The following is a 27360-nucleotide window of genomic DNA, read 5'->3' as shown; positions in this document are numbered from 1 at the left end:
AAATTCTAAGGATCTTGGCAGACTGACCTAGAGACACAAAAATTTCCTTTGCCTTTACCTGTGCTTGTTACATTATCAAAATTGTTTTTTGGTTTGTTTGAAGTTTTTTCAGGGAAGAAGGGATTCCAATAACACTACCAAAAAAAAATTTTTTTAGGAGGTACCTGGAATTAAACCCAGTACTTCACATATGGGAAGCAGACACTCAACCACTTGAACCACATCCACTCCCCTATAAAAATTATTAACTTAAAAGGGATTCTCAGCCCAGGAAAATTAAGTACAACAATAAAAACATTATATAGCATAACAGCATTTGACAGTTGTTGCTTAAAACATTAAAATATGGTCATTTTAAAATATGTACAATCTTTTTATAAATTCAAATGAACCACAAATTATAGAGCTACAAACAATTAGTTATTCAAAGGAAAACTGTAGTTTATAAAATATTGGCTAACTGCCACTACAAATGAATTTTTTTCCTCAAAAAAGCTTTATAAGCCACCTACTCTTTCAAAAGTGACTATGACCATATCATCCAAAGAGAGTAATATTATTAGACGGTGAAGGTAAGTCAATTCTTGGCCTAAAACAACCTGTAAAAAGCACAACTGTTCCACACCAATATGTAAACCCAAACCAAAAACATCACCTCAGAAAGAAAGATCTGGAAAATTTTAATTCATTACAATTTAATGATAATTTCATCAAGCAATTAAGTGTCTCAATAATTAAAAAAAAAAAACTAGCTTTGAAATCCAAATACCAAGCAATACATTTAAAAAGAGGAAAGTGGGAAGCAGATTTGGCTCAACTGATAGAGCATCCGCCTACCACATGAGAGGTCCAGGGTTCAAATCCCAGGCCTCCTGACCTGTGTGGTGAGCTGGCCCATGCACAGCGCTGATGTGCACAAGGAGTGCCCTGCCAAGCAGGGGTGTCCCCCACGTAGGGGAGACCCACGCGCAAGGATTGCTGCCCCACATGAAAAAAGTGCAGCCTGCCCAGAAGTGGTGCCACACACACAGAGAGCTGACACAGCAAGATGATGCAACAAAAAGAGACACAGATTCCTGGTGCCGCGGACAAGAAAACAAATAGACACAGAAGAACACATAGCAAATGGACAGAGAGAGCAGACAACTGGGGGAGAAGGGGAGAGAAATAAATAAATAAATAAGTAAATCTCTTTTAAAAAAAAAAAAAAAAGAGGAAAGTAACCCCCTCCCAGCCTCCCTCCTCACCCTCCAAAAGCTGTCTTTCAAAAAATAGTAAAATCCTATTATAGTCCAAAAATATTTCCTTCAACTTACTACCAAAATGGGAAGGTAAAAGAAAGCACTTTGGGGAAAGAGAGACATGGGTCCAAATCTGAGCTCTACAACTTCGTAACTAGTAAGTGAGCAACTAACCATTCCAGGCCTTAAAATGTAAACACTACACCATCACTCACCTCACAGTGAAACTGTTGTATGGATCTAAAGAGGTAATTCATGTAAAGTTCTTAGCAGAGTGTCTGAACCACAGTTATAAGCATTCCATAAATGGAGACCAGAATAACTGAATTACTACATTCAACAAAATATTAATAAAGACTCTGGATGACTTATATAATTGGTATACTAGAGACAACTCTGCTAAGTTGAAAAAGCTATAGCAATAACAATAGCAGCTGCTTTATAAGCGTTAGGAAATTTATAAATTTTTAAAATCTTTGTAACAACTCAATAAGGGAACAAAGCACAAGGTATATACAAGGTGCATCAGGAAGCATTAAAATATTTCTATAGGGAATCGGACTTGGCCCGATGGATAGGGCATCCTTCTACCACATGGGAGGTCTACGGTTCAAACCCCAGGCCTCCTTGACCTGTGCTGATGTGCGCAAGGAATGCCGTGCCACGCATGGGTGTACTCCACATAGGGGAGCCCCACGCACAAGGAGTGCACCCCATAAGGAGAGCCACCCAGCGTGAAAGAAAGTGCAGTCTGCCCAAAAATGGCACCGCACACACGGAGAGCTGACACAACAAGATGACAAAACAAAAAGAAACACAGATTCCCAGACGCCACTGATAAGGACAGAAGCGGTCACAGAAGAACACACTGCGAATGGACACAGAGAGCAGACAACTGGGGGGGGGGAAGGGGAGAGAAATAAATAAGAAATAAATCTTTAAAAAATATATATATATTTCTACAAAGTCTTCTGAGGAAGTATTTTCTCTGGATATGCACATGTATATACATATTTCCTCAAATAGTTCTTATATTTTATTTTGTAATATTTTATTTCTCTGAATATTTTTGTTCTGAGAATATTTTAAATAGTATGAGAAAATAACATATTACTCATATCTATGTGATCTTGGCAGATTTAACTTAACCTTGTTTACTCATCTATAAAACAGGAATAACATACTAGTCCTACCTATATCACCCTGAAGAGTTTTGCGGGCCTTTTTTTTTTAAAGCAAATAATTGTAAAAGTACTGGAAAATGTACATATGGACCTATAAAAATAGGCTAAGAATGTGAGAATAAAAATATAAACTGCAACTTAATTTTGCAAGCCTACCTCAATTATTCTGTATGAATTCTCTAGTCTAACTTCACTATCTAGGAGCATTGCACTTAGGCCATCAATAGAAAGGCCTCTTCTCTCCACCTATTTAAAACTCATCCTACTCAGCACAATACGTCACACTTGTTACCGAGAACATTGCACTAGTTACCTTTTCAAAAGATTTTATGTCTTATCTCTCAAGCTAGACTATAAACTACTGAAGAAAATAACCTTCTTTCATAACTCATATCCTTAGCAGTACCTTAATACAATATCTTGGAGCACTCAAATATTCAATGACTAATTCACTGCATTTCAAATTTAGTCTGCTTTTTATTTCAAGGAATAAGACGATTTCAACACCTAAGACTTGTACAGTAGTCCATCCATAGTAATTTTCATGTTATCTATTATTAAAGCTGCAGTCTGCAAATGAAGCCACTTCCTTTAGTCCATCAATTTGTCTAACTCTGCAGTTCTCCAAGTGTGGTCCAGGGACACATGGAGGTCTGCAGAACCCTTTCAGGAGTGTGCAAGGTCAAAACTATTTTCAAAATAGTACTAAGGCATAATATGCTTTCTAAAATTCATATTTCTTCATGAATCTTGAGTTTTCCAGAGACTGCGTAATGTGTAATATTATATAATGAAATATGTCACATTTGGAAGATCAACATAATTCAGTTGAGCCAATATTTTCCAAAGGACCAATGCATAATGCTAGAAAATCATGTATGTATAAAAGATCCATTCTAAATCCAAGGCAGACCAATTAATTTTAAATTTTAATTTAACAGAATACAAAAAGTTCATGATATGGTTTCAGATTCCATTAAGAAACTACCATTGGTCAAGCTCTGGTGTTGAAAATATCCACAATTAATAGAAAAGGCTATTAAAACATTCCTTCCTTTTCTAACTACATATGTGAATGAAACCAAATTTTCTTCATATACTTCAAATGTAAAAACATATCACAACAGATTGAGTTAAGTAGCTATCAGAACTCGGCTTTCTTCTATTAAACTGGACAATAATGAGATTTGCAAAAAGCAATAGCATTCTCACTAAATTTTTGTTTTGGAAGTTATTTTTCATTAAAAATACCACTTGTTTTAATATACAAGGGCTTATTACCGTTATTTTTAAATGAACGAGTAAATATATAAATTTTCTCAGATATAATTTCTAATAGTATAATTATCAACAGATATAACTCATATAAACAAAAGATCTTTAGGATCTTCAGTAATTTTTAAAAGTGCAAAGGAGTCCTGAGATTAAAAAAAGTTTGAGAACTGCTGGCCTAACCAAATGTGGGTTGATTTTGGTGTTCCCCATACTAATGATCTCTGTCCATGTCATTTGAAATGCAAACATTTCCCAGGAAGGAACCAAGTCAACACTGTACCAGTTAGAACAGTATTCACAAGCTCTTGATGAACGTACTATACTCATCTTACACAGAGTAGTCTTCCTCCAATGAGCAACCTAGGTTTTTCTGTAAGAGGCTTTGGCAAAAAACATCAACCATTCTCACTGATTCCCATTTTATAAAGAATAGCCATATGACCTGTTTTAAGTAATCAAGAGAAACAGTACAACACAAAAGACATCATTTATTACACCAATAGCATTTGCCAAACACTGTGCTTTACTTATATTATCTCATAATCCTCACGACCCTGGAAACAAAGTATCATAGACCAGGAAACAGACTCAGATTTAGTTGCCAAAGGTCCCACAGTTAATAAATGGTGGAAATCAGGACTCAAAATCAGGCCTGTGTGATTCCAAAGTCCAGTGCTCTCTTCACTCTCCATAACACTGGACTGGTAATCAAACCTGTCACATTCTGTGTGTCCTCAAGCAAATCATAACCTCTCAGCCATTTTTCTAATCTAAAAGAGTTAGTCTGGCTAATCTCAAAGTTCCCTCCATAACTAATACTCCAAGCCTACAGTTACAGAGAAAAGGCCCTTTGTATGCTTTTCTGAACCAAACAAGAGAAACAGTACAAATAATGGGAAAATAAAAAGTACAATAGCTTTTCATGCTTTAATATTAACAATCAACATAAAACAAACCATAAGACTGAGCAGGCATTTTGTACTTTTTTTCCCCAGGCAACCAAATCTTCCCTCTTTGACATAAGCAGACATCTCCGAAGGTAGTAAGCATTTGACAGCATGCTACGCAGGAACACCTAACTAAGGTGGTGGCTATAGGGGAACAAATGCCTTGTTGCTAGCTTCTACAGGAAGCACCACCTATTCTTTGAGGTAAATTACACAATAATCAATGGAGATATTTGCCAAGCATTTCTAAGAAAAGAAGGGCAAGCCGCAGGAAACAGTGAAAACTGGAACATGGCACTTCAACACAAAAACAAAAACTCCGAGAAGAAATGCATTGATTGCAGGACAGTATACATTATGAGATTTTACTATATTTGTATTAAGTTGACATTTGTCAAGGCTACCAAAATCTAGTCTTCTTATAACAGCTACAATGTAAATGTTTACTATGTGCCAGACACTGTGCTGAGCATCTTTATAGACATCCAAGCCCACCCTGCACAGTTGTGAGATATTATATTCATTTTCATTTCTTTTTAGAAGGTACCACAGATTGAATCCAGGACCTCGTATACGTGAAGCAGGTGTTCAACCACTGAGCTACACCTGCTCCCCAATATATTCATTTTAAAAGATGAGAGCAGTGAGAACTGAGAGGTTAAGTAACTTTGCCCAGTGCCTTGCAGCTAGCAAGTAGCAGAGAAAGGATGTCGGAAGAAATCTGACCAACTCCAAAGGCTACATACAATTTTCCTGATTAAAGACAGAATGGAGGGAAGTGAATGTGGCTCAAGCAGTTGTGCACCCACCTACCACATGGGAGGTCCCAGGTTTGGTTCCCAGTACCCCCTAAAAAGAAGACAAGCAGACACATAAGCACACAACGAACAGACACAGAGCAAGATGAGCAAGACAACAAGATGCTGCAAAGAGGAAACAATGAGAGACACAAGACAGACTCAAGAAGCAGAGAGCAGACAGTGAGCACAAACAGGGGGTGGAAATAAATAAATAAAATAAATCTTAAAAAATTTTTTTTTTAAATTTTAAAATGCCTTTTGGGGGGGGGGAGAAAATGGAACCTCATCCCCAGGTCAAAATTGAAAAGCAATACAAATATTAGAGCCAAGTTACAAGGACGTTTTAAAATTTTTAAATAAAAGTTTTTAAAAACTTGAAATCCATTAATGGAAGTGCCTAATATTAATACTAGCAAAAGTTGCAAGGTCATTGTCAAAAATCTATACTTCTGAAAGCAGATTTGGCTCAACTGACAGAGCATCCACCTACCACATGGGAGGTCCAGGGTTCAAACCCAGGGCCTCCTGATCCGTGAGATGAGATGACCCACGCACAGTGCTGATGTATGCAAGGAGTGCTGTGCCACATAGGGGTGTCCCCCGCGCAGGGGAACCCCACATGCAAGGAGTGTGCCCTCCGTGAAAAAAAAAAAAAAAAAAAGTGCAGTCTGCCCAGGAGTGGCGCCACACACGGAGAGCTGACACAAGATGACACAACAAAAAGAGACACAGATTCCCCAGTGCCTCTGACAAGAATACAAGCGGACACAGTAGAACACACAGTGAATGTACACAGAGAGTAGACAACTGGGGGGGGAGAAGGGGGAAGAGAAATAAAAAATAAATCTTAAAAAAAAAATCTATACTTCTTTGGATAATTATCAATATACTTAAATGCAGGATATTTGTAGATGGCTGCTTTTGCTCTAGCTAATATTCTCATTATGCTCAAATACCCTAAAAACAACATCTTTTGCCCAAAGTAGCCAAGAAGCTATCTTTTATATACCATCCTTTTTTACCTAAAACCTAGCAGGTTGCAACAAATTACTCTATTTCCTATTACTCAGGAGAAGAAAAGCCATGTTGTTCAGGACAAAACACCGGAGAGCCATGACAAGGATTAAGAGATGACCTAATAAGCACTTTCAGAGGAATCACTGAAAATTAGCTTACCGAAAGTTCTTTCAAGTTTTAAATGAGCTAAAATGGTTTAAAAAATATATATAGGGGCAAAGTTTAATTACAAATCCTTCAACACACACAATTTGAGTTGGAATTAACCATTACTTTTTTTTAAAGAGAAACTATAGATTTATAGAAAAATCATGCAGAAACTACAGAGTTCCCATATATAATCCCCCCCCACACAGTTTTCCCTATTATTAACACTTTGTATTAGTGGATACTTTTGTTCCAATTATGAAAAATTATTATAATAATACTATTAATTGTAGTTCATAATTTTATATTAGGGCTCGTTTCAAAAAGTAGCTTAAAAAATGCGAAATCAATCAAGTTCTAATACTGTTAAGACTAATCATTACTCAAGCAAATCAACTTATGAATTTAAAATCAAAGCAAATAAAATCCACTAAAAATAAATGGGAAGGCAAGAAGAAATGGGGAATTTCTAAGAGTAATTCTAAGGAGCCACATTCCAATATCTTCTAATTATTTATAATAATATCCATTAAAGAGTTCCAAAGGCATTACCTGTTTTACTTGTCCCCCTATCACATACAGGTCACAAATGGTCAGCAAAAAGTGGCTACTACTGTACAGATACTAAATGGATCAGCAAATTTGAATCCCTTTCCTTTAATACATTTTTCTGCTAAGATAGTACTGAGTCAACCATATAACGTGATCCCCTCCATTTCTTGTTTTCTGACTGTTCACTGTCAGATTTAGTGAAGAGAACACCTAACTTTTGGAGCCAAACAGACATAAATTCAAACTCTAGAGCTACCACACACTGCCAGTGTTTCTGGAGTTACTGAACATGGTTTATTTTTCTCACCTAAAATATAGCAACCATTTTGAAAGGCTAATGATAGGAAATAGCATGTATAGTGCACATCTACTATTACTATCATTAATCAGTATGTTCCTGACTCTTTTTTGATGTTGCTGTTGTTTATAAGTATAATACATCCACTACTAAATAACATACAGAAGATTCTATTTCTCTCTCACTTACAAATCAGAGATTGGAGATGAAGCACCTCTAACATACACCTGCCATACATAGTCAACCTTGTCAGAGAGAAGACTTTTATTTTTATTGTTCAAAAAAATTTTAGAGGGAATGAGAAAAAATAATCTAACTGTTCCTATTGAACATTATGAGGTGCTTTAAGTCATGTGACCAGCTAAACTAAGTTTATTCAAGGTTTTCTGGTCCACATTCCTTCAGAAGCAGTCTTGTGGAAAGAGTCCAAGAAAGACAGAAATCCAACTCTAGCCCCAACTCTGCCACTAATTAGGTATGTGATTTTAGACAAGTCCCTTTGCCTCTCTGGATATATCTTGGGTTCTGCATCAATGGCAGAACAAAGTAGGGCTAAAAGAACCATAAAAGTTTCTCACAATATTAAGGTTTTATACTTTATATTCTTTACAAATCAATCCCATGAAATAAAATTACCTAGGAAAAAGAATGCTTTTTTTGCTCAATCTGACAAACTAAAGCCACCAGTGAGCTGAAAAACATAAATTATTTTAAAGAGAAATTTTCTCATTTCAGAACAATTGGGTCTTACTGACTCCTAGTTACTGGAAAATAAAAAAGACTCCATTATGACAGTGCCAAAATCATATTCCCTGACATTATGATCTAAGTACAACGGAAAAGACAATGCAGAGGAGGACTAATGTGGTAAGTTCAAGGTCACCTTTCTAAACCAAGCTAGTGAGCTGCAAGTTTTTAGTTAATAAATTCAATGATACCTTATTATTCAACTATGAAGAAATGCATAAGTATGAAAATATAAATATATATATATCACTAGATAGTCTATAAATATTATATACTTTAATCAACATTTTGCAAATAATTTTTTTAATGTAAATAATCTCTGTGTTTTTAAAAGAATATAAAAATGGCTTCTGCCACAAACCTCTGAAAAGATATAATTCTAAAAGAACCTTATTCTGTTCTTGAATTTGCCTGGAATAGAAGTTAAATTCTCTGTTATCTTCCTGTACTTCATTACGTGTAAGCTGTTGGCTTGTCTTCCTCCAACCTGCCTAAGTCCTAAGGGGAGCTATTTGTAGCATAACCATGCCTACCTTTTAACTCAGAGAGCATTGCCTTCATCTCAACAATGTGATCAAGGTTTTTAGGTAGGACCTCTCATCTGCTGTCTTCATAGGGGTGTAAAGACAGACACTACTTAAATATCCACAGCCAATGAAGCAGTAGTAAGCAGAGTTCAAAGGATAACAGTTGAGTTGTATCAGGCTGCTGAGAATACATGAAATGATTTACAAGGAACAGCAATTTATCTAGCAAACTTTTAGTGAAACAAGTCAAGCCACTAACAAATAAAAAGAAACGAACACATGCCTTAAAAGAAGTTTTCCAAATCAATTATCAAGATTCAGACCCTGTAGATAAAAGCTGTTAAATCTTACTTCTCTTTCTGGCAATTAGCTGTATCAACATGAAGAAACTAAAGCCCCAGTTTCACATCCTTCCTAAAAAGATTCCTAATTTTCTTTTTATCAGAACAAGTATCACCTGGATGTCCAGCCACCTTTGCAAACTCAATACCAAAACTAACCGAAACTTGCCTTCTGATCCTACTTCTCTTGGGTCCCCTACTTCTATTCAAGGTACTTCTGCCTGCCCAGTTAACCAGACTTGAAACCTTATAGTTGTCAGACTTCTAACTCAGCCTTCATACCCATTTAGCAAGTATCATCAGTTCTAAGGTATCCTTTCTTTACTCACTTCTACCTTTATCACTTTTCCCCAAATTATTACAATAGCATCTTAATCAGTTTATGTATTTTCAGTGTCTTTTCACATTAAGTTGCCAAATTCAGAAGAATAGCCCTGATAATGTCATCCTTCCACTCCTGCTCAAAAACGTTCATTGAAGCCTCACTGTCCACAGAATAAAGTTCAAATTCCTTTTATTCGCATTCATGGCATTCAAGTAGCTCCAACATTCCTCTCCAAACTTATGCTCTACCAATTCCTTTGATGTTCCCTTATCTATAACTAAAATAAACAATTTGTTATTTCCCATACAAATCTTGAGCATTCTACATTTGTTAATGTTATTCTCTCCAAATGGAATTCTCTTCCCCCTTTTCTCATAATCACATCTAACTTGTTTTTGGTGACTTTGCATGGTGGCGCAGCACAAATACTACATACCACATTCTCTCTGAAGCCTCTCCCTTATTCCCCTCAGCTAGAAATAATTTCTCCCTCTTCTGAATTCTTGGGCCACTGTATCTCTAATGTACTTACCACTTCTTTTAAAATATATGCATCATTCTTCTAAAATATATGTATGATACATATAGTCATAAAAGCTTATAGACCTTTAAAGACTATAAGATTTTAAAAGTCAAAGTATTATATGCCTTGGAATCCTCCAATACAACCAGCACAGTACCTTAAATGTAAGGGCCAAAAATTATGATAAATAAATTAATTTTATAAAAACTCTTAGTGGGGAAGCAGATTTGGCTTAACCACTTGGGCACCCGCCTACCACATGGGAAGTCCTGGTTCGGTCCCGGTGCCTCCAAAAGGAAGACAAGCAGATGCCATCTCCCACCGCAACAGAGCTAGATGCTGCCTCCTACCGCAATGAACTAGACTCCGCCCCCACATCAACAAGCAGAGGGCACAGGCCAGCAGATGCTGCAGCCCCCGGGAGTGGATGTACACAGTCCATTGGGCACTCACCTCTCATGTGACAATTCCCCAGTTCAGTTCCCAGTGCCTCCTGGAGAAAGTGAGCAAGCAATGAGCAGACAGATGAGTGAACCATCTGGGGGAAGGGAGATTATTAAAGAAGAATAAAGTAAATTAAAAAAATAAATCTAAAAAAAATTAGTGATCTTTAAAAAGAACACTCATGAAGAAGAAAAACAGAAATAATCAAAAAGATTTAAAAGTGCTTAAAAGTGCACAGCATTCCAAAGGAAAAACTGAAGTTTGAACTACAGCATTATAATAGCATCCTTAATCAACTAAGAGATTAGAGTTAAGAAAAGAATAATTCAATCAACAAATTTTTCAAGTGATAACTAAGTGCCCAGCACTGTTCTAGAAGTCTGGAATACACAAAAAACAAAGCCAACAAAAACCCCTGCCTTCACAGAGCTTATTCTCCAGTGGAAGGAAAAAAGCAGTAAGTAAATAAGTAAAATAAATTTTAAGTTAGTTACTTTACATGGTATGGAAAGACTGTGTAGGAAATAGGAGTTAGGGAGAGTTATAAAAGGAGAAGCTGCCATTCTAATAGGGTAGTGAGGAAAGGCCTCTGAGAAAAGGACAGAGGAGCAAAGACCTTTTGAAAAACTCTGAGTGAGCCAAACAATTATCTGAGAAAGAACATTCTAGTCTGAGGAAACAGCAAGTGCAAAGGACCAGAGGCAGAAATATGCCTGGCATGTTAAAGGGAACAGCAAGAAGGCCACTGTGGCCATGATGGAGTCTAACAAAAAGAAGAAGAACAACAGATGAGGTGAGAAAGGATATGAGAAGGGATCAAATGATGGAAAACCTTGATGGGTCTTTAGCTTTTACTCTGAGCAAGATGGGGACTCACCAGAGGGTTTTGACCAGCAGACAAAATGCGACATCTTTTTTTTTTTTTTTAAGATTTTTAAAATTTTTACTTATTTCCCTCCCCTCCTCCCCCATTGTCTGCTCTTTTGTGTCCATTCACAGTGTGTTGTTCTGTGACCGCTTGCATTCTCAGCAGCACCAGGAATCTGTGTCTCTTTTCTGTTGTGTCATCTTGCTGCATCAGCTCTCCATGTGTGTGGCACCACTCCTGGGCAAGCTGTGCTTTTTTTCGCACAGGGCAGCTCTCCTTGCAGGGATGCATTCCTTGCACGTGGGGCTCCCCTACGGGGGGGATACCCCTGCATGGCATGGCACTCTGCGTGCGGCAGCACTGCACGTGGGCCAGCTCACCACATGGGCCAGGGAGGAGGCCCTGGGCTCGAACTCTGGACTTCCTATATGGTAGGCAGACACTCTATCAGTTGAGCCACATCCGCTTCCCATCACATCTTTTTAAAAGGATGATTCTTGCTACTGTATTGAAAAAGGAGGTATGCAAAAGAATGAAATTCGATCCCTACCATATACAAAAGTTAACTCAAATTGGATCAATGGCCTAAGTATAAGAGCTAAAACCATAAAACTCAGAAGAAAACACAGGGAAGTTTTTAGGACCTTGTATTTGCTAATGGATTCTTAGATATGACACCAAAATTATGTGCAACAAAAAGAAAAACACATAAATTGGACTTCAACAAAATTTAAAACTTGTGTATTAAATGATATTATCAAGAAAGTAAAAAGAACCTACAGAGTAGAAAATAGTTGCAAATCATATATCTGATAAGGATTTACTATTCAGAATATAAATAACTCCTGTGAACTCAACAACAAAAGACAACCCAATTTAAAAAATGGGCAAAGGACTTGAATAGACATTTCTCCAAAGATATACAAATGACAAATAAGCACATGAAAATATGTTCAACATGATTAGCCATTAGGGAAATCAAAACAACAATCAGTTACCACTTCCCACACACAAGGATGACTATTATTTAAATAAGGAAAATTAAGTGTTGGTGAAGATGCAAAGAAATTGAAACATTTATGCATTGGTAGAGAACATAAAATGGTGCAGTAATAGTGAAAAACAGTTTGGTGATTCCTCAAAAAGGACCTTGCAATTTCACCCCTAGGTATATAGTCAAAAGAAGTGAAAGCAGGGATTTAATCAGATGCTTATATATCGATGTTCACAGCAGCATTATCCACCAGCCAAAAGATGTGCAACTGTCCATAAACGGATAAATACATAAACAATATGTGGCATATACATATAATGGAATATTATTCAGGTCATATATACTACAATATGTATGAACCTTGAGAACATTATGCTAAATAAATTAAGCCAAACACAAAATGACAAATATTGTATGACTCCACTTATATAAAATATCTAGAATAAACAAAATCAGAGACAGAAAGTAGATTAAAAGTTACCAAGGGCTGGGGCAGGGAAGAATGGGAAATTACTGCTTGATGGATACAGAGTTTCTGTTTTGGGTGATGAAAAGTTTTATTAATGGATGGTGTTGATAGTAGCACAACATTGTAAATGTAAGTAATGCCATTGAACTGTACACTTAAAAGTGACTGAAATGGCAAATTTCATGTCATACACACAACCACAATGAAATAAAATTTACATATCTGGAGATGTCAAGCAAATAGTAGGATATACAAGATTAGAGTTTCAGGCTAGAGATAAAAATGTTGGAGTCAGTCAACAGTACATACATGGTATGCAGAACTATGAAACTAGATGATAACCCAGGGAATATGACTAAAGGGCAGAAATCTATTGGGACATTCCAATATGAAGAGGAAGAAGTAATGAATAACAAAAGAAACTAAGAAGGAGAAACTAAAGAAGTAGAAGAAAAACCAGGAGAGTACGGTGTCCAGAAAACAATGGGGAAAAAAGTGTTTCAGGAAGGGAACCATCCACTGTAACAAATGCTGCTAAAGTCAAGTAAGAATTTGCTGGTTTTGACAAAAGCAATTTCAGTAAAGTGATAGGGCTGAAAGTCTCACAGAGTGGGTACAGGAGAAAACAGAACTGAAGATGAGCAGAAACAACTTTTTCAAGAAGTTTTGCTATAAATAAATCAAAGGATGATTAACAACAACAAAAAAAGTCTTGCTATAAAGGGATGCAGAGAAATGAGGTAGTAAGTAGAAAAAACAGTGTGGTCAAGAAAGGGTTATTTTTCTGGGGGGAAAAAAAAATAGTTGAACTACAGCATGTTTGCACTGACTGAAATGAGCCACTAATAAGGGAGGAAATTATGAGAGAAGGAGAATTATACCAGATTACCATTTCAACTGTTACAGAATTTTACTACAAGAGTCAAATAGCCCAATGAAGTGAAATTTCACAAGGCTACTGAGCATTAATTCCAGAGTCCTGTTTATCTTTATGATACTAAAGAAAGGAGAAGGGCAACCCATCATTCTAATTCATGGGTCACAGAAGGCTCAGAAGAGGATGGGCCGCTTACTGGAAAGCTTTGTATTAGGTAATTTATATATATTATTTTATTTAAGCTCAAAATAACTTCATAAGGTATTATCTTTATGTTCCAGATAAGGAACCAGAAGCTCAAAAAGAGCAAGTAGCTTGCTTAATGTGCAAAGCTGGTTAGTGCTACAGTTATATTTCAAATCCAGGTCCTTCTAAGTATTAGATACAGTAGTATTGTTACTTTGGGAGGTTTACAATTGTTTTTATTTTAGTTGTTATCTGTTAGAGACCCATAATGAAGTATTTATAGATGTATATGATGTCTAAAATTTTCTTTACTCCAGCAAAAATAAAAAGTAAATGTGAGCTGGGGACAGATGCAACAAGAGCGGACAAAATGCTGGTAACTGTTGAAGCTGGTTGATGGGTATGTGGAGGTTCACTATACTATTTTATACTAAATAAAAATAAATAAAAATTCAGGTCCTTCTGAGTTAAATTTCCTCATCATTCCAAAGCCTCTCCTTAATTTTCACTCAACCCTTCAAAAAAACGTTATGTGGGATCAAAATGGCCAAGTGAGAAGTTTCAGGACTCTGTTCCCCCAAAGAAGCTTTAAACAATTAACAAAAACAGACAGAAACATCTTTCTCAAAGCTCCAGAAAACAGTCAAAGGACTGTACTAACAGGTAGAATAGGAAGTGGTGTGGCTCAACGGATAGAGCGTCGCCTACCATATGGAGGGTCCAGGGTTCGGTACCCAGGGCCTCCTGACCAGTACAGTGAGCTGGTCCATGCACAGTGCTGCCGCGTGCAAGGAGTGCCATGCCACGCAGGGATGTCCCTCGTGTAGAAGTGCCCTATGTGCAAGGAGAGCGCCCTGCCAAAGAGAGCTACCCCACACAAAAAAAGTGCAGGGTGTCCAGGAGTGGCACCACACACACGGAAAGCTGACACAACAACAACAACAAAAAAAAAGCAACACAGTTTCCCGGTGCCTCATGACAAGAATGCAAGTGGACACAGAACACACAGCAAATGGACACAGAGAGCAGACAACCAGGGGGAAGGGAAGAGAAATAAATAAAAAATCAATCTTTAAAAAAAAACAGGTAGAATGCCATATCAAGCAGGATCTCCTGCCACCCTGGCTGGCCCATCCCCCACCAGCTGGACAACACAGAGCTAGCCTGCACTCCCAATGGGGATCCATGTTCATGGGTCCAAAGGTACCACAGTAAACCTTACGTAGGTACTGGGAACATGTATGCCTGGCCCAAGCTGTCTGGTGGTGGCCTAAAGGATCACTTGTCCCAGAACTTGCCCTGCCATGTAGAAGGCGGCTCACAGAGCTCTCCTACAGGACACTATGGGAGAGCAGTCAAGTGGCTGCCTGGATCAAAGGATTGTTGACTGTAGGAACATACAATGCAGTGCTCCAGACCATGAGAACCTTTTTTCTAGAGAAGAGGGGACATTTATATCTGTGTAAATGGGGGGAAATCCTAGGGTGAAATGTACATGTCCAAGACAAGACAAAAGCACAGAAAGGATCAGGGATGCCCCTACCCTTTGGCCAGGAGCTCTTCTCTAAACTCATTTTGTGGATAAGTTCAGAAGGACAACACTCAGACAAGTAAATCCATAAAGACTGGGAAAGGTTTTTTCTTTTATTCCTTCTTTCTTTAATATTTTTGTTAGCTCCTTGTATTCAAGGAAAGCCCTTTCATAACGCTAGCTGGATAAAAGCTTAAGAAACAGACATCTCAGAGTCTAAATTCCAAAAATTACACATAAAAATAAAAAACAAATAAAGAAACAGGAAGCAATGGCCCAAGCAAAGAAGATGATTAAAGCCGCAGAAACCAACAATGAGGAGGATTAGACCCAGAACATTCCAGACAAAAACTTATAAAAAATGGTCCTAAATATGTTCAAAGAGCTAAAGGAAAACATGGACAAAGAACTAAAGGAAGTCAGAAAAATGACAGATGAATACAAAAAGAATATCAACAGAGGGATGGAAATTATGAAAAGTAGCCAGAGTTAAAGATCAGAGTAACAGAAACTTAAAATTCCCTAGAGGGGTTCAACAGCAGATTGGAACTGGCAGAAGAAAAGATCAGTGAACCTGAAGATAAGCCTATTGAAATAACCAGTGTCAAGAGTGAAAGGAAGAATGGAAAAAAATAAACAGAGCCTGAAGAACCTGTGGGACACCATCAAGCGTACAACATATACATTGTGTAAATTCCATAAGGAGAAGAAAAAAGTAAAGGGGAAGATAGAAAATTCAAAGATACATTTGCTGGAAACTCCCAAATTTAATGAAAGACAAGAATATACACATCCCATATGCTCAACAAAGAAACATGTGAACCACCAACACTGACTCAAGAAAAAATAAAAGATCTCAGATCAATAAGAAGTAGAGATTGAACCAGCGATCAAAAACCTCCCCCACATATCCATTAATTGATGAATGGATAAACATAAAGTGGTATATAAACCTCCCAACAAAGAAAAGCCCAGTACCAGATGGGCTTTTTTTAGTAACCTTTCCAAGAAGAATTAACACCAATCTTGTTTACGCTCTTTCAAAAAATTAAAAAGGAGGAAACGCTTCCTAACTCTCCATGAGGTCAATATCACCCTAATACCAAAGCCAGATAAAAATACCACAGGAGAATTACAGAGCAATATCCCTTATGAATATACATATAAAAATCCTCAACAAAATACGGGCAAACTGACTCCCACAGAACATTAAAAGAATTATACAACATGATAAAGTGATATTTATCCCAGGTACACAAGGGTGGTTCAACATAAGAGGATCAATTAATCTAATACACAACATTAATGAAAACTAGGAAAAGAGACCTCCTCAACATAATAAAAAGCATTTGTGAAAATCCCATAGCTGACATTATACCTTAATGATGAAAGACTGAAAGCTTTCCCTCTAATATCAGAAACAAGTCAAGGATGTTCACTGTCACCACTGTTATTCACCACTGTACTGGAAGTTCTAGCCAGAACAATTAGACCAAAAAAAAAAAAGGCAGGGGGAGGAAGAGGTGGGGGGAAAGCATCCAAATTGGAAAGAAAGAAATAAACCTTTCCCTATTTGAACATGACATGATCCAATTTATAGAAAATCCTAAAAAACCCACAACAAAGTTAACAGAGCTACTAACTGAATTCAGCAAAGTAGCAGGGCACAAAATCAACACCCAAAATCAGTAGTGTTTCTACAAACTACTATTGAACAACAGGAAGAAGAAATCCAGAAAAAAAATTCCATTTACAACAGAAACCAAAAGAACCAAATATCTAGGAGTAAAACTAAGGATATAAAGGACTAATACACAGAAAACTATAAAGCACTGCTAAAAAGAAATCAAAGACCTAAATAGGATAATACATGTTTATGGACTGGAAGACTAAATATTGTTAAGATGACAATTCTACCCACAGAGACTTATACATTCGATGCAAACCCTATGAAAATATCAACAACCTTCTCTGCAGAAATGGAAAAGCCAATTATCGAATGTATATGGAAGGGTAAGGGACCCAAAACAGTCAAAGCCATCATGAAAAAGAATGAAGGTGGAGGGCTCACACTTCCTGATTTTAAAACTTATTGCAAAGCTACAGTAATCAAAACAGCATGGTACTGGCACAAGGACATAGAGACCAATGGAGTGAAACTGAAAGTTTAAAATAAACTCTCACACCTACAGCCAAGTGATTTTTTTGAGAAGGGTGCCAAATCAACTCATGAGGGAAAGAAGAGTCTTTAAAACAAATGATGGTGGGAAAGCTGGATATCCATACACAAAAGAATGAGGAGCGACTCCTACCTCATACCATATATAAAAACTAACTCAAAATGAATCAAAGACATAAACATAAGAACCAAAACTATAAAACTCCCAGAAGAAAACAGGGAAGCATCCTCAGGACCTTGTGGTTAGGTAACGGTTCCTTAGACTTTACACCAAAAACATGAACAACAAAAGAAAAAAAAAGATAAGTGTGACTTCATCAAAATTTAAAACTTTTGTGCATTAAAGTACTTCACGAAAGTAAAAGGATATTCTACAGAATGGGTGAAAATACTTGGAAATCATGTATCCGACAAGGCTTTAATATTCAGAATATATAAAGAATCCTACAACTCAATATCAAAAAGACAAGTAGAAGACTTGAATGGTCACTTCTCCAAAGAAGGTGTTCTCAAAAAAGCACATTAAAAGATGGCCAACATATTAGCCATTAGGGAAATGTAATTCAAAAGCACAATGAGGGATGAGGATTTGGCCAATGGATAGGGCGTCCGCCTACCACATGGGAGGTCCAAGGTTCAAACCCCGGGTCTCCTCGACCCGTGTGGAGCTGGCCCATGCGCAGTGCTGATGCGCGCAAGGAGTGCCCTGCCACGCAGGGGTGTCCCCCGCGTAGGGGAGCCCCACACGCAAGGAGTGCGCCCCGTAAGGAGAGCCACCCAGCGCGAAAGAAAATGCAGCCTGCCCAGGAATGGTGCCGCACACACAGAGAACTGGCGCAACAACATGACGCATCAAAAAGAAACACAGATTCCCGTGCCGCTAACAACAACAGAAGCAGTCAAAGAAGACACAGCAAATAGACACAGAGAACAGACAACCGGGGTGAGGGGGAGAGAAATAAATAAATCTTAAAAAAACAATTTATAAAAATTTTAAAAAGTAAATGAGAGAAGCGGATTTGACTCACAGATAGAGCATCCGCCTACCACATGGGAGGTCCAGGGTTCAAACTCAGTGCCTCCGGACCCATGTGATGAGCTGGCCCACGCGCAGTGCTGATGCGTGCAAGGAATGCTGTGCCATGCAGGGGTATCCCCCACGTTGGGGAGCCCCATGCGCAAGGAGTGCGCTCCGTAAGGAGAGCTGCCCAGCTCAAAAGAAAGCACAGGCTGCCCGGGAATGGCGCCGCACACACGGAGAGCTGATGCAGCAAGATGACACAACAAAAAGAAACACAGATTCCCAGTGCCGCTGACAAGAATACAAGCGGACAGAGAAGAACATGCAGCGAATGGACATAGAGAGCAGTCAACTGGGGGGAGGGGGGGCAGGGAAGGGGAGGGAAATAATTAAAAAATAAATCTTTTTTAAAAAAGTAAATGAAACAAAATTTTAAAAATAGAAAACAAAACAATGTTACATGCTTCACAGCTACAAACAACTTTCTTGTTATCTTCTTTAATCCTCAATCTAACTCTATAAATTAGAAGTACTATTCCAATTTTACACCTGAGGAGAGAGATCATGCAAGTAGTGAATAGCAGGATCAGATCTCAAAGCCAAGTCTCTTAGTGTCAAGAACTTTTTTCTACCCAGTACAGCAAATGAAGTTGCAAAGAGATGGTCATCTCCAGGAATATCAATAAGGAAAGTCCGTCCAGTGCCAGCCCTTTTTCTCAGATTCAATACCACTCCATAATCCTGGGATCCTGACCATTGTGGCGGGAGAAAAGATATGCGATGAAAAAAATTTTATTCAAGGGCTTGCCTGAAAGTGAGGTGTCAAAAGTGTTCAGCCATCAACCTTGCCAAATTCAGAGACTAACAGGAATGTGGTATACATCTTCTGAAAGGGTACTCTGAAAGCCTGCTTATCTCTGTTCTAGAGTCAACTCGTGTCTCTATTTCTCCAAATGAAATATTTTGTGGTTGTTCACCAACATTATATAGTTATCATAGGAAATAAAGTCCAGGTCTGTGAACTCTGTGCTCCTGAAACAAAGGACACTACTAAACAATAACACTGACCAAGTTCAAAAGTCAACTTTGTATAATTTCACATTTATCACAAAGTTGGCAGATCAGAAAACATAAAAGCATCATCACTAATACGCTTGAAAGCTGTTCTTCCTTGCCAACCTTGACATAAACTCATTTCACAGATTACTATGAAATCAACAGAGAAATATGCATAACTAGGGTTGCAGATGTTTATTCTCTCTAGCTGCTAACTTACATTATCAAAATTGCAACCTTCTCCCTTTAGTTCACTAGATTGCTAACGAAAACTGAATTATCCAGAGTTATTTCAAAGTTACTCACCATTTACTACTTCATGATGTTAAAATGTACACTGCCTAAACTGTACAAAAGCCTATGATTAGATGCAATGCTTGAAGAGTATTAGATTTATTTAGAATTATAAACATCCTAAGAATGCACTACCTCTATCCTAACTCTTGCAAACAAACTACTTCCTTATCAGATCACTACCAAGCTGTTTTAAAATTCACTGATTTTCAGATATGCTGACTGAACACAGGTAAAACCAAAAATATACACTCAATTCTGACACTAAGGGCCAATCTATCTAGGGAAAGAGCTATTCCTTACTTAGAGCAATATTCCTGAGCCCTACAAAGAAATCCCAGGTCTGGCACAAACCAAGATATAGAGGGGAACAGATGTAGCTCAAGCAATTGGGGCTTCCACCTCCCACATGGGAGGTCCCAGGTTAGGCTCCCAAAGTCTCCTTAAAAAAAAAAAAAAAAAAGACGACAATGATGACAAGCAAGACACAGAGAGCAGCAAGCACAAACGACTGGGGGGAGGGGATATACATAAATAATAAGTCTTAAAAACATATATATTGAGCAAAAAGGGTTAGCATAGTAAAAAACATGTCTAGAGAAAGTCTTTTAGGAAAATTCCTATTGCTATTGTGTCAACAGTACCAAAATGGTTAAACTTCATAAACAAAATGCTGATCTTCCCAATAGAATAACTATGAAAAGCCTTGGCACCTGGAAAACTGCAAAGAATAGAAATTTCTGCAGGCACAGTAAGAAACTACAACTTATCCATGACCCAGAAATGCCTCAGAATTTATTACACAATCTGCTGCAGAATTCTCACTTTTGAAATGGAAATGAACCATAAGTCACAATGCAAAAGGCTGTGATTTTATTATTGATATAATCAACTGCACTCTTTCAAGTTGTGCTGAAGTTAACTAAAAAAAAAAGCAGGTGTTCGACATAGTGTTAGTTATTTCACAAGAAGATCTGAATATCAAATAACTAAAATTTAGGAAAGCTTCATTCACTTGACCACAAACATATAAGGAATGTCTTTTGTGAGGTAAACAACATACTTCTCAAATACAATGCACTTAAAGGACACTTAGGGTAAGAAATAACTCAAATTGGGCATGAAAGCAACAAAGAGGTATTTTGTCACTATTCAATGCAAGATCTAAAAACTAAATTAAAGATTTACAGATCTTTCAGGCTCACATCATCTAATTATCTCACCATTAATCTGGTCTCATTACTTTATTCTTTTCTATTTTAACTTACATCTCTCAATAAAATTTTCTAAAATTACACTGGATTACAAAGTCCCTCATAATTACCTGTCAGAAACACTTTTCCTACAGCTGAACAGATTTTGTAAAACAATCTTCCAATAAAAGTATCCATGCAAAACAAATGAAAACACAACAGTAAAATGGGTAACAGTGTCCAAAAGTTATATGAGAGTAAACTAAGAGAGTAGAATAGCTAGCAAAGAAAAACTAAAATGGGCATTACCAAGATCAAGGCAAATTAATATGTCTAATAAAGCAATATTTACATTTTTGCACTGTCAATCATGAAGAGTATCTGGAAGCTTTATACAACTAGTAAACCAAACTACAACATTAAAAAAGCATTTCTAAATCATTCCCCCTCAGAGCATATCTGGTTAATAAATTTGCAAATATCAAATGAATGGGCAGTTATTTGATTAACTAAAACTTAGAACAGGAAAAAATATTCAATAAATCAGAACAAGGAAGCTTATCTCCAGCAAAAGGGATAACTCTATTTTTCTCAAGTCACTCAGAATTAACCTTTTCTGCAAAGTACATAGGAAAATGTATGATATTATTATTCCTGATTGAAGAATTGAATTCACTGAACCAGAAAAGTAAGTACACTGTCTCATGGAAATTCATGTTTGGAAACAATCTTTGGCTGTAAGTAGCTATAATTCAGAATGTCTCTCACAAGCTTTAGCTTGGACTGAAGAATTCAAATCAGCACCAGCACTCAGTTGCAGACATATGCCAGGAAACGTAAGTAGACAGTAGAGCAAAGAATGAACAAACTTTAATTTGCAGACATCTGATATTCAAAGAAGTTTCATCTCTATCCAAATTTCTCAATACAAATTAATCCACCTAATAAATTCTGAAGTACTAAGCACTAATTATTATTCAATGATCTAAATGCAGGGAGGGGGGGCGGAGAAGGAACTAAAAGAGTAACATCAATCCCTTGTATTTACATAATTCTAGTCTTCCTGAAAGACCTAAACTTGCTTTTATATAAATCATCTCAATTCTCCTGAGAGGCAGAGATAAAGAGTCAGGTTTCTGGAGGAGAAACAAGCACAAAGGGATTAAGTATCTTATTGAGCAAGTCACCAATGAAAGTAAAACCGGAACCCAATTATTTAGCGCACAAAATCTAAATAACCTGTTTTCCTTGGTTCATAAACTCAGAAGAATATTTTAAAGTGCCTAGAAATTATCCCAAGCCATAGAATTCCTTGAAAAAAAAACACAAATAATCAGAAAACTATGCTAGAATCGAATATTCTGAGCAAGAAAACACTGCTTGCCCCAAATCAATAAAACAGACTAACACAACAGACTTTAAGAATACAAGGAAGAAATAAGGGCCACACAGAGAGAATTTTCAAAAGTCACTCTATTCATATTATATCTTACGGCTCAAATTCTCTGCCAGGGAGACAAGGGGTCAGACATATGCCCTACAACTGTATTATATACATATACCAAATCTCAAAAACCCTCCTAGGAGTTGCAAACAAAAGCATATTATACTTTTAAAGTGTTTCCCTCCAAAAATAAGATCTTACAGCAATGCTTCAGAGCATTATATTGCTGCCTGCATAATATACTTCAAATTCAAATTTAAAAAATCATTAGCTTATGATTTATTTTACAGATTTGGGTTAGTTAGTACTCTGCTCTCCATCATTATATTTATGTAAGAGTCCCACTTCCACTCAAACTTAATATTTGAAGGTACAATGTTTTCATTAATATACCAGCAAAACTGGCAAAAGAAAAAAAAACTAATCCAAGTTCCCAAGTTACTAAGGAGCCCTTTACTTGAAATCATACTAGATACTTCATTACACACTACATGAAATCCACCACAGAGCAATAATTGAAGTTATTTCTAAAGCATGATGAAATAATTTATTTTTTAACAAAATCTTAGAAGACTAAATTTTCAACTGTCAAAGGGGAAGTCGTTTTCCAAAATTCTAGGAAATTCGGCTTATTGAGGCAGTCTCAAAGCAGTTTCCTCAATCTTTTCAAATCCCAAAGAATCTAACACAAGCTGCAGAACAGTGAATGAGACCTGCACTGAAAATCTGTGCTCAAACCCCTAAAGGTTATTTCCCATGTGCTTGGCAAACTGATGCTATATACCTGCACAACCCCAGAAGTCTTTCCTCCATCACACTAACATTACACTACCCAACTAAAACCGAAATACCAGAGAATCAACAAAACACCTGGGGATTAAAAAAAAAAAAAAAAAATTAAAGGCCTCTAACCAAATTTTACTTGAACTTTTTGGGGAAAAAAGTACTTTCACGCTTTGAAAGAGTTAAAAGAATTGAAGGGCTCCATCTCTGCCACTTTTAGGTGCTAGGTGTACATTTACACTACTGCTGTCTGCCTCTAGCATGGGATATTACATCACCGAATGCCTGAAAACTGCCCCATTAACAAGAAAGCACCAGGTATCTGAGACAGTGTACAAAGGTATCCCTCTCTTACACACAGTCCTCAAATGCTTTTGACTGCTGGACCCTATCTTCTGCATTATGTTCACAGAGGTAACAGCCCTGCTGCAATCCCATTTCTATTCATTCTTGGCACACTACCCATGACCCTGTACAGCTCTTCTATCTGCTCTCTTGTCAGGCCAACATGCTAGGATAATGTCCCACCACACTCCTGCCTCAAACTCGGGTGTGTGCACTTGGTTCTCCCTTACCTCTTCCCCAACCACTGGGTTCTGAATCAGGCTTCATATATTCTCTGACCCTAGAAGCATGAACTTTCAGATAGGGTAGACAGGGTGCAATGCCCTCCATTTTCCATTAACATCACCCCAGGACCCACGTCCCCCCAGGCTGTCCAGTTCCTTTTAGTTTGTTATTATCCCCTCCCTTTAGTTTTTTCTCAACTTTTGCACACTGCCATTTCTTATACTTTAAGTGACATACAAATTTTGGTCTTTTTAATCTCTCCCAACACTACAGCACCCTGCCCCTTCCATACTCTCATCTCCAATTTAAGCAAGCTCTCCAACCTAGTATTTCCTCCCCTAGACTGGGTATCCTACTTCTCACACTACAACTCCAACCTTTATCCCTTTCTAGTCACAAACTAGTCCACACACATTCCAACTTTGCCTTTCCCTTACCCTAGTACTATGCATTCTTCTACATCCCCTCACCCAAAAATATCCTGTCTTCCCCCATATCTCCCACTGTTAGGTTCCTACCCCTTTTTCCCTATTGCACAAAAGCTAGGGCCCAAAACCCATGCTTCCCTCCTTCCATATGTCATATTTCAGACCTGTGTATCTTCCCTGCCAGCCTATCCCCTCTACTTCCTTTCACACAGAGACAACTACACCTTCCATCTCTCTCCTCCCCAATTTCCCTCCACACTTCCTGTTCCAGAAACGTTTCCTTCCCTCTGTCCACATACCTCACCTGCCACACCAAGAACATTTCACTCACTCCCTACACCTTCTGCCCTCCACCTCACACACTCCACTTGCCCCACACACCTCTCCATCCCCATCACCCCCCTGCTCCACTATCCCCTCTACTTTCTCAAACCTTTCAAACTCAGTCTCTGCTCCAATCACCTCCCACCCCACACTCACTTACTCTGAGTACCACCACCGATACCCACCACTCTCCTCTCACTGGGCCCATGTTCATCCTGTCTCAAATTCTCCTGCCCCCCTAACACATCTCTTAGGCAGATGCTCTTCCCTTCATAAGTATCCTGAAACCTCTGGGCCTACCCTCACATATACCTCCTGCCTAAACACCCTCCATTTCCTTCACCATCACTCGAGAGGAATCTAGATAGCCTTCTTCTCTATGCCCTTTTCACGCTCACCCTGCCACATTTCTCCCCACCCGGATACCCTCCTCCATTTTTTCCCTTCACGTTCGTCCGGTGGCCTTCCTAATGTTAGTCTCCTCTCCCTGCCCCCGCACACGCAGCCACAACCGGGGACATCCTCTCCTTCCATTACCATCACACTCGCCTCTGCCCTCCCCAAAGGACCCCTCACGCCCTCCTCAACACCCCAATGTACCACCCCCCACACCCTCCAGAATGTCATCCATCCGGCTCTTGCCCTGCCGCCTCCGCACACCTGCCCGAAGGTCCTCACCCTTCACTGAGCCGGATCCCCCCCGCCCATTCTCCTTCAAATCTGCTCATACCTTCTGCCTCCGCCCCCCCCACCCCGACCCCGCAAATCCTCTCCACACTCGTGCTCCAAATGTCCTCCAACACCTGCCCAGCGCCCCTCGCCCTCCATCCTTTCTAGAGCTCCCGGAATCTCGTCCTTCCCCCAACCCCCCACAGTGCCCACGCCCTCCCCGCGCTCCCGGCCGGGGCCCCGTCCCCCGCGAAGGTGAGGAAGGCAGCTCGCTGCCCTTGCTCGAAGCGGCCGGGCCACCGCAGCAGCAGCGGTGGCGGCCACAATGTTGGAGCCACGGGCCCCGGAATGCTCCCGGCTCTCCGCCTCGGCCGCGGCCGCTGCTAAGGACGCACAACAAACAATGCGGGGCCCGGGCCGGCTCCTGCAACCGCCTCAACCGCCGCCTTAACCGTCGCCCGCCCGGGACGACCCGCTGCGCAGGCGCCAGCCCCACCGCCGCAGCCTACCCGCGCCTCCGCGCTCTGCCCGCGCCCGGTCCCCGCTCCCGCTCCGCCGCCGCCGCCACCTCGTCCGCCCGCGTCTCCGACTCCTCAGTCCAGCGGCGGCGGCTGCGGCGGCTGCTGCTCTGGTGGCGCTCGCGGCTCTGGTCTCCGCTTCAGCGGCGGCGGCGGCCAGCACGTGACGCCGCCGAGCGCTCCCATTGGCAGGGCCAGGGGGCGGGTCCCGCGGCTGCTGGGGAACGGAAAGCCCGCCCCTCGCTCGCCGCGCGCCCCCTCCACGCGCACTCTGCCGCACCTGAGAGCGCCAGCCAGCGCCCGCCGCCGCCGTGCTGTGCTGCCGCCTGCGCCAACTGCGCACCTGGGAACGCGCAGGGCGCACACGCTGGTGGCGACCGCATGCACCTGCGAGCGGCCGCTTACGTAAACTGCGTCCCCGCCTTCCTCCCTTAGTCAGGCCCCCGCCTGCTGTAGCACCTGAGCCCCGCTGGGCTAGCGGCGTAACTGCTGCGTGGAGAGCCTGAGCTGCGCTGGAAGGCGAGCGAAATGCACGGAAACTTCGTAACTTCTGACCCTGAGAGCCGCTCTAGAAGACTCCCTTGAGCTGACCTCCTGGGACTCAGTGACCCAGTGTGCGCTGCCCTGGTCCACACACCAGCGACCATGCAAACGGAGTGAGCTCCGCGGTGCCTCCAGGGTAGAGAAGGGGAAAGCAGTGGGCTTTTACGTATTATAAGGTTCGAATTCCCAGCCTTCTCCCGCCTTACACTTGCTGGCTTATGACCTTGGCCACGTCACCGAACCACTCCGAGCCTTAGTTTCCTCGTGGGTGAAACTGGAACACTAATTCCGACATACTGAGTTTCGGAGGAAATGGAATAAGACAATAGGCATGAATTCTCCTGGCACATAGCATGAGCTAAACAGAAGTTGCAGCTTAGTCAGCAATCACCTCTCCTTTTTCCAACCCTAGCCACCCCTAACAGACTCCCCTAGAACTGAGCTTGGGTCAGGAACTCTCTGACCTCCTTATGGTTGGTTCAGACATTCGCCAAGCACCTAACCTGCACCGTATCAGGGGAAGTGCTGGACTAGAAATGATGGCTTGTTTTTTATTTTACAGTGTCGCTAGCAGGCACTTCTTCGTGGAAAGGAGCATAGATCCATTCTTTTATTCATGCATTGGCGCCTACTGAATACCAGCTAGCTACGTGCTAGTTGCTGGAATGCATAAGTGAATGAGACAGAGTCTTTGCCCTAACGTAGTTCCCGGCATGGGAGAGTCGTGGGCGAAGTAGAGGTTTCCCACAACAGCCTCCTTGGATACCCCCTCCCGCCTTTCTACCATCCTAGGCTCAACTCTTAACAGCTCTCCTTCAGTTACAGGATAAAGTATAAACACTCTAACACAATTTTAAAAGCCTCGATAATTCTGGCAGTACGCTTCAAGGTACACCTTGCCAGCTTCATCTCACAGACCAAGCTTCCTTTTGTCCCTCCTTCTGGTCAGTCTGACCCTACCACCAAAGTGAACTACAGAACAGTAGTTCCCAGAACATGATCCAGTCTGTAACACCCCTAGGCATCCTGGTCCAGGTAGTAGGCC

General features: G+C 39.8%; 1 protein-coding gene across 12 annotated transcripts in view; it reads right to left on the bottom strand.

Annotated features, from left to right (window-relative positions):
* The window catches only part of STRBP (spermatid perinuclear RNA binding protein), a 196893-nt gene extending 170782 nt beyond the window's left edge, over positions 1–26111 (bottom strand). For 5 of the 12 annotated variants that reach the window (XM_058302416.2, XM_058302411.2, XM_058302413.2 and 2 more), the window contains exon 1: positions 25764–25930. The gene's annotated coding sequence lies outside the window, so the exon portion shown is untranslated. Of the gene's footprint in view, positions 1–25763 lie in introns of all 12 variants that reach the window. The other 7 variants (XM_058302419.2, XM_058302415.2, XM_004463427.5 and 4 more) reach the window with 6 other exon arrangements.
* Between the last annotated feature and the right edge of the window lie 1249 nt (positions 26112–27360).

The sequence above is a fragment of the Dasypus novemcinctus genome, chromosome 8 (assembly GCF_030445035.2).
Source record: "Dasypus novemcinctus isolate mDasNov1 chromosome 8, mDasNov1.1.hap2, whole genome shotgun sequence".
Classification (NCBI taxonomy): Eukaryota; Metazoa; Chordata; class Mammalia; order Cingulata; family Dasypodidae; genus Dasypus; species Dasypus novemcinctus.
The sequence above is the reverse complement of the archived record's forward strand: the minus strand, read 5'-3'. Positions and strand labels throughout refer to the sequence as shown.